Genomic DNA, 15,701 nt, shown 5'->3' with positions numbered 1-15,701 from the left:
TCGTCCTGAAGTGGACCTGAGTAGGCTGTTGTTGTTGTTGTTAATGATGATGATGATGATAGTGAAGCACCGCGGGAGAGGCGACCAAGAAAACACAAGCCATGACGAGCCAATGAGGCAACCGAAGTTCGTAGAGCAACCCTGCAAATTAAGTAGGGCGTCGCTGAGACTTCCTATTTAAAGCAACCACGGAATTCCCAAAACGCGGCCGCATGAGTTAGATTTGCCTGCATAGTGCGCTCCGCCGCAGTAACACGGCAGACGTTTTGAAGCACACAGCGATGCCGCGGTACCTACGGCACCCTACACACGATGCTTTCCACAGGCACCAACAGCTCGCGAACAAAAGTGACCACAAAACGTAACGAAAACAGAAGCAATCCACCGCATGCCACTTTGCCGCATGCCCGCTCCTTCTCCTCCTGCTAACCCACAGATCTGAACCCTCCATATGATGCAAACGCAACCGATATCTATGGCTTTGTATCCGTTAAACTATTACGTATACTTGCAAATGTAAGCAGTTAGGAACACGTTAACAACCATAGCTGCAACCCACTAACACACCCTTGTCTACAAATAACGGTGGTTCAAATGCTCAGCTTTCTCGTGGGGGATTAGTTCGCTGTCGTTTGGGTTCTAGGGGTTCACAGGAACCGTAACGCGACGGTCTCCATTAGTGGGACCAGCAAACATTCGCTTTAAACCCAACCAGATTCGACAGTGTCGGAATGGCGGTTTTCTCTCGAGTATTTGTACGGTCTCTCCAGCAAAGAATTGACGGGCATTTTGATTCCGTTTGTTTCCAGTGCCCATTTACCATCAACCATATCTGATTATTTTAGATGATAGTGTGTTAAAGCGCGGCAAGAAAATGTGCATCCAAGCGGCTGCCAAAACTTTCTTTTTTAAGTTGCACACATCAACGTTGCTTCTTAAAACATGGCTCAATAGTGAAGGCGTATATGTGCCTTCATCTGTTAACTGTCGTTTGTGTAACCATCCGGAGACAATTGATCACTGCTTTGTTTTATTTCGGGATGCTGTGTTTTTTTCGGGATGTTCTGCAGCGGACTCTTAAAAAGGACATAGACATCACCCCCTACAATATACGATTCCTGCCAGTGATGAAGAACTGTTCCGCGACATATGACCTTTTCGTGCTGATAGGATTGTTTAGCGTATGGAAATGTCGCATGACTGACCGCCATGCCGAGGAACCCCGTGGAACTAAGTCAGTTTGTCGTGAACAATGTGTTCTTGTGTACAGTGTCTTTGCGGCGCAATCGCAGCCGCCAGACTGTTTGCATCTTCTTGAGGCGTGTGTGTGCCTGCCTGACTTTTAAAATGTGTAAGTGAATGTACCGTTATTGTAGTTATGGTGGGTCTTTAAGCTAATCGGGCTCGTTTTCCATGCAATAAAGAAAAAAATCAGTGTCGGAATGGCAGACCTGGAATTTAATAAAAAAAAAAGGAATGGCAGAACTGGATGGACCTCGGCTTCATAACGTAAGGGACGCAGGTTGGATTCCGACCACGGGAAGCGTTTTTTTTTTCTTGAAGCGCTTGATAGCCTTCGCTTATCATCACCGTCATCGTCGTCGCACGTCATCGATTTGTAAAACTAATGTGAAGGTTGGCTTCCCTGCAGTGAGTTTTCACGCGAACGACCCACGCCATAAGGAAGACACAAACAGCTCCGTTTTTATATTTCTGCGTTCCACATTGTTTCTGGTCTTATCTGAACATTGAATCCACGTAAGACTAATCTGAAGTGCTGGAGCCCATGAGTCTCGCGCATACGAGTTGTGAAAGCCTAAGAATTCTGTACTTCTGACCTGTATGAATTCTGCAGCTGAGTGATCTTTGAATCCGCCTGAATTCTTGATTCGTATGGTGTCCAAACCCGGATAAGTTTGAGCCTATAGCATTGCTAAGTCCGTGTGATCTTCGAGGCCATTTAGGTCTGCTCACGACTGCGCACGTACTAGTTGTCACCCCATGTCGTGTTCTGACCCCTTGTGAATTGTGAGTGAGGCTGTCTTGCTCCTGCTATCGGTCTGAGCCCTGATGAGCACACATGAGCGAACCCATTGTAAGGCTGAGTTTGCGAGGGCCTAGGTCAGCTGATCAGCGAGTTACCTGCGATTGAACTAGAGGTGATCTGAAAATTAATAAGGGAGTTAGTAGGAATAAACAGCGTCAGCTTTGATGAGATATGCTCACGACCGCCTGAATCGCCCCTCCTAAATACGGCTGTTTTAGTGTCAAGCGACGGTAGTGTGTGGATGCCATAGCTTCCGTAGCACGCGTAAGAAGTCGTGGCGTTATCCTAAAAGAACAAGTCGGATAATGTATGCATTTCACGTGATAATTACGGGCAGCGCCGTACTGGTTAGCAGTTGTGCGAAGCCCCATAGCGGCACAGTTTATATTGTTGAGCGCACTCATCGCGGCACTTGGCGTGCCCGGCTAATAGAGAGTTCTAGTAGAGTGTTTTCAGCCCTGCGAAGAGCGCTACCGTACGCTATTCACTTGCGTCGTAGGCACAGAGCATGCGCTGTACGCGAAGTTGGTTTTGCGTTTAGCGGCCGTAAAACGAATGCACGCTATTTCAGCAAAGTAACTTGCGCCATTGCGGCCCTTCACTGTCCCTGAGTTTACAACATGGCGACAGGTAGAGCGGAGAAGTTCAACATTTTCATTTCTCTGCGAATAGTAATTTACATCTGATACAACAAATTTTTGCTCCTGTCTTCTTAAATCGGCCCCGTGGTTTGCACGCAGCTATGGCGGTGAGCGAAACGAACGCTGTATCGCTGACTGCCAAAAAGACCTCCTGCAGGTCGTCGTCCGGTGCTCTGTGTGTGCTGTTAACGCGTTCGCTTCACGGTAGAAGGCGAAGGTGTGCTCCTGAGGGTGTACCGTGGTTGCTATGTTGGGAATTAGTAATCCCTAGCGACGACTCGACCCAGTGTGTGCGGTTAAAAGCCTTCTCGGGTTGCACCAGAGTGAAGTGACAGGCCGGTCGACCCTGAAAATTGTGTGATTAGTGAGCGCGATGTTTACGACGGGCTGGAAGCAAAGGACCGAATTTTATTTTTCTGCTTCCTCCTCGCAGTGCAAGCAGTTAACGCATGTTTGAAACAGATTTCTGGATTGTTTTCGAGTCGAATAAAATGTATTCGTGAAACCCAGCCTTTTGGTTCTGCACGTTGTGGTGCGATCGCCAAATCAACTTACCTCGCGGCTTCAATGCTTCCGCTATTGAGTGTGCTTATGTAGGAGAATATTTCTACCATGCTCAGCACGTTTTGCAGTCAATACTGAGGGGGAGCCATTTGGTACCACTGTTTGGGTAGTCGTGCTACATTCCGGGTTCTCGTTGGAGCAGATGAGTGTCGCTTCGCATTCGGATCAACATATGGCGCCATTAGCGTTAGCGGGCCGCAAAGGAAAACCGACGACACACTGTACACAAACTCTCCGCGCGGTGCCGATGTAGCGTGCCGCAAAAATTTGACGTTTAACGTGCGCAAAGGCCGAAAACGATATACTCGAACTCTAATATCGTGTGAGCTAAAAATGAATCCCTCGCGAGCTTCCTCAGCGAGCCAGGTAGAACCAACTGCGACCGCACCAGCCGCATCTAGTCAGCCCCTCCGTCTAGTACCGTGGCCGCCGCAACGCTCTTCAGCACTTTACTTAAAACAAATTCTTTAAGGTCAAAATTAAAAGGTCAGCACCGACTTCTGAGAAACGGCCGCAAGGTTGGTTAACAATTGAGTTACTTACCGCGAAGAACGCCTGAATTAGTATCTAAACTGAACATTTCTCCATATATCAGGGCGCCCCACTGAGTTGGGTGTCAGGCCGTAAAAAGAGGAGATATTACCGAAAGGTCAATCAACTGTAGTTCTGTGGTTGGTGCCTCCAAACGCTCTTGTGAAACGCTTAACCATCTCCCACAGAGGTGGAATGGTGCCAACGTGTATGCTTCACTTCCATAAATACTGCAGAAAAAGGGGTCGACACTAAAAAGCCCCAATACCCTAAACTCCGGAGTTTGGGTGCTAGCTTAACAACAGCCCTCGTGCCCAAGGTTAGAGAATAATTGCACACACCCCTAACTTATTCAAAACTTCTGTCCCGCGTAACCTATTCCACGGTTGCTTAATGCACTTTGCTTTGTCACAATATCAAGCAGTGCTCAAAAAAGTCATCCCACTCACACATCAACATGGTAAACAATAACAGCGCATTTCAAAGAAATGCGTAAGATAATTTTTAATTCAGCAAAATCGATGGATGCGTGCAGCTGCGTTGGTCACCTACCTTCACATGGTTGAATGAGCCTACATTTTTTTTTCTTATACTCGCAAATTTACGATACTGCAAGGTATTACTGGATTTGGAGACTTTCTTATCACTGGTGATAAAACGGGTTAGAAAGATGAAGGCCACTCATTTATTTATTTATTTATTTATTTCAGAACATACTGCAGGCCATGTAGGCCCAAGCAGGAGGGGCATAATGTGGTAACAGTATCAACCAAATACAGACAGTAAGCAGCAAAGAGCAGAAACAAAGAGCAGAAACAGAAAGCAGAAACAGTAAAGAAAAGAGCAGAAACAGAGTAGAAGAGCAGAAACAGAAACTTAAATGTAATAAGACGTTCGTTTTAAACCAACGCAAGAGATAACTGCTGCAGCACAGCGCTTTAAATGTTAACCGCAGTAAATGTACACCACCCTCAATACGCCTATAATTTTACGTCACACAATCTCTACCACACTATCAGCGACTGCAATACTAGCACAGCTTTCAATGTTGAGCAAGACTTATGTCAAACTGAACCCGAAAATTATTTGGTGGACCTGCGTATCAATCCTGCGGCTCTTCACTATTACGGAATTTTCCCTTCAGAAGCGCATGTTGTCCTTCAACGTGCCTCCAAATTATTCCACCACGCCAGAGGAAAATATATATCAGCATTCACACTATCTCAACAGGCCGAGGAAACTATCCATACATAGCAAAGAAAAAGCAGCTTTTAACCTTTGCACCCGCCGTATAACATTGCCCAAACCGTAACTAATTTCCCTCGCTCGGGCTAGGAGTTATTATTTGCTCCATTGATCGACCGCCGTGCAGGCGTTATCTGCCCGTACAAAACGTGACACTTCCGTCTGCGAGCCGAGCGGCCGCCCTTTCCCTGGGGTCCAACATGGCGTACCAACAGGCCTTTGGTGTTATCTGTTAACCTCATTATGGCTCAGCAATGAATACTCACCGGCAAGCTGTAGCTTGTGGGGTGTCGCTCATGTGTGCACATCTGAGCAATTCATTGGTGGACTGAATAAGTTTACTTCCTGCGGGGTGCGAGCCTCGTCTGGTAGGTGGCGTCAAAGTACTCGCTGCCCGTACTGCTTACATTAATATCGTTATTTTCCCTCCTCAAACAACACATTCGGACGGCCAAGAGCACAATCATTTATAAAACAAATTTCCAGATGCATTCACTGCACGGATGCATTCCTTCACAAAAATAACACTCTGCACTTGTTGATTATTCAGCACACCCGCATACAAGTATAGCGTGGACTGAGCATGACGCTCCACAACGAGGCCTTCTCACCGGGCGGGTGTTGGCCCAACTCTTTTGCACTGCCGCAAAACTGGCAGCCCGGCCCAGAAGCAGCAAAGTCGCGTGGGTGCAGTGCAAACGGTTGCCCCGAGCGACGCACCGCAGCAGCCCTGTATAAACGCCTGCCGGTGTCGTGCCCTGCATTGCAATACACCGTTCCCCGGAGGCGTCGCCCTCCCCTTTGCCTCTTCTTCTCCAAAACGCCTTTCATGCACGCCATATTTATGGAGTGAGCTGTCAGGCCAGTGCCGCTCCGAGGCAAGTGCAGGGTACAGGTGGACGGACAGTCCTTATCGTGGCGGTCGCCTTTAATCTGTGTGGACAAGGGTCTGTGCATTGGGGTGTGAATCTTCTATGGAGCGTGTGGTGTCACAGTGGCACTCCGTAAGCGATACCCTGCACGCTGCGGTCAAAGAGTAAAGCGTCTGCTATTAATATGGTTCAAAGGCTGTGAAGAATAAATATGGCCGAGGGGTATAGGTACGCGAAGCAGCACGTTCGGGTAAAGCAGTCCACGTGAGTGAAAAACATACATACATACATACATACATACATACATACATACATACATACATACATACATACATACATACATACATACATACATACATACATACATACATACATACATACATACATACATACATACATACATACATACATACATACATACATACATACATACATACATACATACATACATAGGTACGTACGTACAGACCCATCAATGAACACTCACCCACACACACACGCATGGATACTTGCACACCAACATAAAAATCGTAAACGGCTTGCAAGAATGCTCTTCAATAGTTTCATGACGTTTCCTTCGTTTTATGAGGTTCAACGCGCCGGCGCTAAACAGGCGATGGGGAGCGCCGTAGTTGAGGGCTCCGGAATAATTTTGAATACCTGTGGGCCTTTAACATGCACCGAAATCTCGAACACACGGGAGTTTTCGCTTTTCACTTACTTCACAGAGGCGGCCGCCGTGGCGAGAAATCAAACCCGCGTCCTTGGACTCAGCAGCACAACGCTTTAGCCACCGAACCACCGCGGCGTACTACCTTCCTTTCCTTTTAGTATTCATAGAAAGGGCTTTTCATTTTATTATATTAACTGCGTGCATAATAAGGATCTCGTTTTCTGAATTCTTTGTACTATACACCCTATGAACTCCCCTCCGGTGGGCTTCACGGCGACGCTCCAGAACGACCAACCAGCGTCACCAAATATGTGAATTTTGGAAATAGTGATGCTAAGTATGAGATCAGAGTAAAAAAGACAGATGTGCGCTTCTACTACAGCGCAAGGCGGGAATGTGCATTGTTGTCCCAGCGCGTGTTAAATTTTCAAATTTTTCTATGCCTCACTGAATGCGTCGCTCGTCGCGCAGAACGCGCTACAGGAAAGCCCACTTAACACAATGGGTTTTAAGAAAACGCTTCCCGTGATCTAGATCGAACCTGGGGCCTTCGGGCTATGAAGCCGACGTCTATTCGGTTGCGCCATTCCGACCCGGTCGAAACACTTTGGATTTCGGACTCTGACTTCATAATCATTATTCTTAAGTTTGTCTACCCGTTATTCACTTATTATTCCTTTACTTTTCTTGTTCTTCATAATCCTTATTAGTATTACTACTCAAATCGCTGTCAACAAGTATTGGTGGTTTGTATACTCCCTCATTATTTTTTTTAAATGCAGAGCATTTCAGTAACTCACTATGTCACCCGCGTTGACGTCCGTCGTAGTCCGCACCGTCGTTGTCCGCACCCCTCCCCCTACACTATATAAAAAAAAATACTATCCGGCGCCTGGTTTCGATCCCTCGACCCTGCGGGCGGAATGCAATGTACATGGTGCTCTACCCACTGCGCCACAAAGCCGACACAGAAGGGGAGGCTACTAACGCGCCTTATATTCTTGACTCATTCAAACTACGTCAAGAAGCTGCTGATACAACGCATTCACTACCACCAAACTTCCCAAACACTAGACGTTAACGCAATACACCCACCGCCTATGCGACGCATTTACTCGAGTCCCCCTCGCGGGGAGATGGGCCCAATTTTCTCTACCTGTGCCTTAGTATTCCTACACTATTATTTTTTCTCTTCGCTATAATCATTGCTTACTTCCTTGTTGTCGGCACCACTCATTGTTGCCAAATTTACTGCCACCCTTTTTTTAGCGTTTTACTTTCATTCGCTTTTGTCTTTCGGCCTGGCCTTTTTCGGGGCGCGTGGGGGTGGGTTTCGATGTCGGGCGTGGTGCGCTGTGTGTTTCCTCCGGCCGCCCGGCCCGGGCGTGCATCGGGTGTGCCGGTCGTGCGCTGTTGGGGGTGAACGTCACGCGTTCCTATAATCACCGTCAGGTCACACATCCACACTCATTCCCCCTACTCACCTCCCTCCTCTCTCTTTTACTATCCCCCTCCTCCCTCCCGTTCGGCCGGTTGAGGTGTCGGCGTAACGCCAGACAGTTACCGGCCTCTATCTCCCCTTCCCTACACCCCAAAAAATCACTTTCTTGTTCTTCTTCTGACTTTTGCTCAGGTTGCATGGGAGAAAGCTTTGCGTTTTAACCATCTTTCGCTTAAGAAGGGGGCATTGATTTTGTTTACTCTGATCGAGTGCTTACAGTCGTCATTAGCCAACTTCGCACGTTTAATCACGCCGACTGGTTTTTCTGGGACGTTGCAATGAAGACCTTCTACAACGATTTCGTACAGTGTACGCAGCACAAGAGCGTTTCCGGCCGATCGACTGCTACTGTCTGGACGTAGCCACTCTACTTTGGGCCAGGGGGTGAGAATTAACGCCGTTTCAGCAGAAGTTTTGGGAGCTGCACCGGCTAACAACCTGAGGCGTTGGATACACTCACGCTAAACTAAATACCCCAGAAAGTGGCGAAGAATACAGCCGTCCAGCAGACGAGTTGTTAAGGCGTCGGGCCCGCAATACCATAGTCATGGATGCAGTCGCCGCCCTGAACTTCTTCACTTCCTAAATTCTTTCCTGACATTCAAGAAAAATGGTTACCTGTATTGAGAAAACAGCTGGACTACTCCTTGGCTCCTCTTGCGCTCTCGACTGTTGGTTTTTTTTTTTTTGGCAGCTTCCAGTGAAATCCCAATCACCTAGCGGTTTTATTTTACCGTGTAATAGATGCTGCCTTTGCATGGTATAGCTAAAACTAAGGTGTTAAAATTAATTTCGGGGGAATCCGTTTCAGTTACTTTCCGTTAGATTATTGCTATTACCTAACAGCGGCGGTTAAGCTCATGGGAGGAACCTGAGCGTTAAAAGGCCACTGGAGTGGAGGTGAAAAAAAAAAAAACGTTAGTCAATGAGTGGCCGAAGCCAAATTTTTGGTTTGTAGTGAAGCGTTAAAAATTTTTCTATTATTGCGGAACGCTTGCAGTTGTAATGGTGAACAAAGTTCTTCTCTGTTTAAAAAAATTGCAACAGCGCTGAAGTTCGTTTTTTCTCGCAATTTGCTCAAATGTAGGGTAAAGTCTAAATTGGCCTCTCCTCTGCATATTCTCAAGGTTTTAGTAATATCTGTCGTAGCAGAGGGGGACGCGTTATTAAAGACCTATTTAAAGGACTTCGCAACATCCCGACTTGAAGGGCTCCAAAAAAGAAAAAAAAAACGCTCTTCGATATTATTATCGCAAGTTTCCCAACACTTCGAAAAAGGAGACAGCCTAAACTCGGGCTGGTGAACAGGATTAAGCCAAACCCTTCTGGTGCGTAAACGGTAAACTGCAACTATAAAACACACATTTCCAGACCGCAGACGACGCATGCTGCAGGAGCGGCCGAAGTGTCAGTCTAGCGGGGATTTTTTTTTTTTTTTGCTGATGTGTGTTACTTTCCCCGAAGTCCAACGAAAGAAGATATCGTCTGGTGGTTCAAATCTAAACAGCCTCGTCTAATATCAACATTAATGGCAAGCCATGCACCACACTGCAGGGCTCAACGTCCTGCGTCGTTGTGCAATGCGTGCTTGGAACCCGCTTAGCGTATACGCCGTTCGGTTGGTGCACTGCTCGCCCTGTTCACGACAAATACCCGTAGCGAAAAGGTAATAAGCGAATCCCATCGAAGCGGCTGTTTGCTAGTTCCCTTGCGCCGTCCCCAGACGCCGGTATTGAACGGCGTGCTATAAACCGCGCCGCCTGTTACGCACTCTTGCTGCTACGTTGCTGACGTCGCTTCCTCTACTTAACCAGCGCTAACAGCGCCCGCACGGAATGGCGCGCGCCAAGTGTCTGTATGTACTCTCCTGTGTGTCGTATGTGTTCTCTGGTGTGTGCCTGTATGTATACGCCGGTGCGTTGCGTCCGTATGTGTTCTCCTGTGCGTGGACGCGTCTCTGGGTTCGGGAGCTTGTTTGTTTCATAGCGCGGCAGTGTAGCGGGCTGTCACGTCTGCAGTGTATGGGCCCCCTCGTCTGCACGTCCCCTGTCGTAATCCTCTCCTCCCACAGAATAGGACGTTCACACGACTTCGATTGAACCTCTGCAGGCCACCTGCGATGCGACAGGCACCGCCAATTTGACGCAGTACACCTGACAATGAAAGGCGGAAATGGGCGGAGAGTGGATGGCAATCAGGAAACACGAGAGCTACGCATGTTCGATTCTGAAGTTTGTTACCTCCTGTCTGCAATAACGAAATTGAAAATGCTTGTTCCCTTGTCCTCAATGTTTAAGCATTGCTTAAGAAAGACTCACCTGATTATATTTCCATGGTACTCACGAATTCATGACACACAGGGTTAAAAATCACCGTGTACCGATACGAAAAGTTTTCCACATCGACGAAAATGTTCTTAGTTGCCGCGCAGATTCTTTCTTTTAGAAATATAGCTCATATTTACTGAAATAAGAAATAAACAAGAAAAGCATTTCAGTTTATCCAGTTTTCATTACGTGGCGCTAGCGGTCTACCACGCTAGAGTTTTATTTTTTATTACAGTACACAAGTGTCATATTCCTAAAGTTAGCAAACTATGCCGTTGTGCACACTTTTATGTATTTTTAAAACTTTTCGTCTTGGTGCATGGTGGTTTTTAAGCACATCGGTCATAATGCAGTAATCCCATACGAATGTTAACAGGTCAGTCCCCCTTAAGGGTGCCATGAAGACAGAATACAACGTCATTGAATTTCATTGATTGTAGTGTTTAACGAGCCGACGCAACCCAGACGATGAAACACGCCGTGGTGGAGGGCTCCGGATTAATTTTGACCACCTGGGGATCTTCAACGTGCGCCGAAATCTCGTACAGACGGGGCGTTGTTGCTTTTCGCCTCCATCAGAAAAGCGGCCGCCGCGGCCGGTAATCGAATCCGCGACCTCGTGCTCAGCAGCGCAACGCTTTAGCCACTGAGCCACCGCGGCGGGTTTCATTGTATTTCAAGGAACACGCATTTAGTAATTCACTCAGCTCCATTCAAGCCTGAAAACACTTTTTTAGCAAATAAAATGCTGCCAATATTAAAAACCTTCTAGGTTCCGCGCCACAGTCAACGAAATACTAAGAAGTTACTATCATTTGAATAAATAACGGTGTCCGTGCTTTGAGAATCCCTTGCGCAACAGACACACAAGAAAGAGGATTCTACGGAGAAATCAATACGAGGAACCGTTTGTTATTCACATCTACATTTTTAAAGCAGATTTTAAAAACCTGCTCAAAATCAGATGCCAGAAATAAAAATATTTCCCCGCCAAGGAAGACTGCTTCTTTTCTTCATAAACTTCCGCTAGAGAGGCACAATAACGGGTGTCCAAAATTGAACAAACAATAAATCAATCCAAACCATATCTATCATTTTTAAGCCATATTAAATAGCCTGTCAAAAATTCAAGCAAACAGAAAGGGATATAAAAATGTTGCGGAGTGTGTCGGGTGGCGATGAAAGAACATTTTTTTTTCTATAAATGCGCCTGCGAACTGAGATCCGAGTGCAAAATACACAAAACAAAGAGCATAACATTAGTTGTGGTACTCAATGCCATTGCGCTTGTCCGTGGTTACAGCACTGGTTTCGTATCGAGTCAGTAATATAAACCATTTTTCTGAGCAGTTCCAGTGATTTCTGTTTCGCTACACGCGGAAGGCGTCAGTATACCGTGTTTCTCTTATTTCTTGCCGGCGACCTGCCGCTGCGGCTCAGTGGCTAAGGTTTTGCGGTGCTGAGCACGAGGTCGCGGGTTCGATTCCCTGCCGCGGCGGCCACTTTTCTGATGAAGGCGAAAAGCAAAAACTCCCGTGTGTACGATATTTCGGCACACGTTAAAGATCCGCTGTTGGTCAAAATTAATCTGGCGCCCTCCACTACGGCGCGGCGCGTCATCGCCTGCGTTGCGCCGGCGCGTTAAACCCTACAATCAATCAATCTTATTTCTTGCCGGCGTCTCTTTCGTGGGTGTTTAGTTGCAGAGTCTAGACGGCGGGAAGTGTTGTAACTCCAAGAAAACGTCTTGGAGGCCTAGCGTGAACTAGTAGGTAAACCGATTGTAATACGGGAAACCAATGTCTGCGAATCCGTCAAAATATTATAGTTAGGCTACATTAATCGCATATCCAATAACATTGTTCCATCTCTTTCCGCAACGTAAGGAAAGATTTTCCCGGCCAGTGGCAGCTGACAAGGCACGACTCAAATGGTACCTCGAAAAGGCAGCGACTGTGCGTGTGCGCGTGCGTGTGTGTTTGCGTGTGCGCGTGTGTTCATGTGCCCGTGTGGGCGTGTGCACGTGCCTGCACGTGTGCGTGTGCGTGCGTGTGTGTGTGTGTAAGGGTGTGCGTGTGTGCGTGTGTGCCTGTGTGTGTGCGTCTGTGTGTGCGTCTGTGTGTGCGTGCGTGTGTGCACCAGCGTGTGCGCTAGCAGCGCCATCTGGCTGGTGATGACCTTCAAGATATAGCCACATTTTGTGAGGTCCGGTATCGGACAGTCCTGCTTCGAGCTCGAGCGCACGAAGCGGTCAGCCTCTATGTTGCTGGAAAAATAGCTCCAACTATTCCGCACAGCCACTTTTCCAACCGTGAATGTTAACCGCGATCAAAGCGGCCACGACTGTGCGATAGCTGACACTTCCCAGATTCGGATAACTTCTATCCCTTTTCTACTAAATTATATGTTCCTCCCTGCATCAGCCGTCAACCCAGTTTTAATTTAGAACCATACCGCATGGTATTTGTCACGATTAGCTTTAATGACGATGATGGTGACGATGTTCTTTCTATGTAAACATGATGATCTTCAGCATTTCTCTCCAAGCCAAGCACACCCACTTAGGTAGATTTGACAGTGACTATGACAGCATCCGTTAGGAGCTCACGTTTGTCCTATTTCCCTGCGCTGGATGCATCAGCATAGCCACCCCAAATTCACACGTAGCAGCACAAGGGAATCGGTTAATGACGGTTTCAGTTCCAGTAAGAAGCTCACAGCCAATTTACAGCTCTCGATTTGTTTGCGACGTCAACATACCAACCCTGGTCCAGGCTCATTGCAGATTCACCAAATCCCATGGCAGAGACGTTAACGTCCCCATCCACCCTCATATATGCTTTCAAAAGCCAACTTTGGGCAATACTCACGCATTCTGACATCATTACAGGAGAATGGATAATTGGGCTAGTTGGTAGCTGTTCATGTTGGCGTTCAAGGCAAACTTGTCACAACACAGGCACGAAGAAAGAACGAGAGACGACACGGCGCTACAACGTGTCGTCTCTCTTGCTTTCTTCATCTCTGTGTTGTGGCTGCTTTGAACACCAACACCATAACAGGAATATCAGGCGGCTCCGTAAAAGCTCTCGCTGCATGTCACAGTATAACACGAAGGTGGAAGGTAAGACGGGAGGAAATCTCTGCTTTGCACATGTGTTCTCTGCTACCAAGTGCTACCTAGTTGGTAGCGGTTCATGTTGGCGTTCAAGGCAAAGTTGTTTGCTGTTGCTGTGGGGGATATTTGTGCCATTTGCTTGCCTTCATGCGTCGACATAAATCGCTCGTAATGTGGCAGTGCTGTTCTGTAAAAATCATGTGTTCGCATACCGCACGCACAACTCTTCTTAGGGCATGAATAACACCTTCCAACATCCCCCCCCCCTCGAAAAAAAATACAGGTTGCTAAAGAAGACCCTAACAATATTTAGATGCTTAGTTGTAGCCTACGGGGACGATGTTTTCATTGTTAAAGCTGATTGCAAGATTTCGATACATTGAGAAAGAAGCCGCAGTAACTCAAGACTCAGGAAAGTGCACATGAAGTGTACCGTCAACGGACTTGTTGGAACAAAAAAACTAAAACGCCTATTTCCCGCACCATAGGAACTACCCTATCAACCGTTACTCGCGCGCAATATTTCACCACTGCCATCTTAAACACCTCGACAGGTAAACTATACTAGGAGCGGCATAGGGTTTGCCGTTCGATCGTAGTTGCTTAAAGCGCTGTTTTCATATTTATATACTGATACATATACCACACCGATGCCGGTGACCACAACAGAACTGGCGCCTTCCTTTTGAAACTAAGTTCTGTCACGCGAACGGCAGGTTTCTACGGGCCGACAGTGCTGGCCCCTTCCACGTATATACCGTCTCCTTTCCCGCCCCCTTCCTAATGCCGTAATGCGGTTCTCTATCGGACTTTCCCGGTAAACCTTCGCCGATCGCGTGACGTCAAAACGGAACTCGACTTTAATGGATATTCGGATCATTCCAGTTCGTGAGCTGAAGAAAAAAAGCGGGAGTATTAAGGGTGCCCGAAAGCGGGGCGGAGATTTGGGAAACTCAGACAGCGTGCGGCGCGCGGGCACACAGCTTTGTTTTGGCAGGCGGCGGGTTGGTGAACATGTAGCGATATGGCCGATCGATGCGGCCGTGGGCGCTAGGTGACATGCCGAGTGCGCCCGGATTCTGACTTTTAAAGGGGCGGTTCCAAGATAGCGCTTGACACTGTCCTAATTTATGACTCCCTTAGCGCTGGCGCACTTGAAACGGCATAAGCGCGGTCAACGCATCAGCGTCCGAATTATTGTAATTAAGGCCTGCACGGTAAACAGCGTGCGTCGTTTACACATGCAGGTCACGCGAGTCACGGCCCGGGGGTTAAAAAGAAGGTCCCCTTCACCCCGAGTAGTCCGAGTGGCGCTGGCTACCACCCCCAAGTACAGGAAACAAAAATACCTTAACATAAATACCCGAGAAAGTGCTGGGGAAACAGCCCCGCCGGTAGCGTAGTGGTTATCGCACCAGACCGGTATTCTGGAGGTCGTGGGTTCGGATCCCACCCGGCGGGCATTTTTTCACCACTTTCTTTTCGACTCAAAAAATTCTTCATCTCTTTCTTTGACCCACCACAACCTCCCCTTTGCTTTCCGAGGTTTTCTTGACTGCCAACCCTTATTTTCTGTCTTATTTCACGGAGCCTCTCATTTCCCATTTTTCTGATTCGCTACATGCTTAGCGAGGGCCTCTGTTCTGGCAGTCTTGGTGCCAAAGGGAGCTTAAGAGGGTTCAACGCTGGTCGACCACTCTCGACATGTCGTAGACACTCGAGTCACGGCCCGGGGGTTAAAAAGAAGGTCCCCTTCACCCCGAGTAGTCCGAGTGGCGCTGGCTACCACCCCCAAGTACAGGAAACAAAAATACCTTAACATAAATACCCGAGAAAGTGCTGGGAAAACAGCCCCGCCGGTAGCGTAGTGGTTATCGCACCAGACCGGTATTCTGGAGGTCGTGGGTTCGGATCCCACCCGGCGGGCATTTTTTCACCACTTTCTTTTCGACTCAAAAAATTCTTCATCTCTTTCTTTGACCCACCACAACCTCCCCTTTGCTTTCCGAGGTTTTCTTGACTGCCAACCCTTATTTTCTGTATGTATGTATGCACGTATGCACGTATGCATGTATGCATGTATGTATGTATGTATGTATGTATGTATGTATGTATGTATGTATGTATGTATGTATGTATGTATGTATGTATGTATGTATGTATGTATGTATTGTAAGAGGGA

At 47.4% G+C, this 15,701-nt stretch overlaps 2 non-coding genes across 2 annotated transcripts; both read left to right on the top strand.

Annotated features, from left to right (window-relative positions):
- The first annotated feature begins 14,907 nt into the window (after nucleotides 1-14,907).
- On the top strand, nucleotides 14,908-14,980 carry Trnat-ggu (transfer RNA threonine (anticodon GGU)). The gene has a single exon. It is a non-coding gene; the product is annotated as a tRNA-Thr (tRNA).
- Nucleotides 14,981-15,372: 392 nt separating this feature from the next.
- Trnat-ggu (transfer RNA threonine (anticodon GGU)) lies at nucleotides 15,373-15,445 on the top strand. The gene has a single exon. It is a non-coding gene; the product is annotated as a tRNA-Thr (tRNA).
- Nucleotides 15,446-15,701: the final 256 nt, after the last annotated feature.

This window comes from Haemaphysalis longicornis, unplaced genomic scaffold (assembly GCF_048455015.1).
Source record: "Haemaphysalis longicornis isolate Haplotype H1 unplaced genomic scaffold, Haemaphysalis longicornis Haplotype H1 scaffold_57, whole genome shotgun sequence".
NCBI lineage: Eukaryota > Metazoa > Arthropoda > Arachnida > Ixodida > Ixodidae > Haemaphysalis > Haemaphysalis longicornis.
Note: the sequence above shows the minus strand (reverse complement) of the source record. Positions and strands in the feature narration are given on the sequence as shown.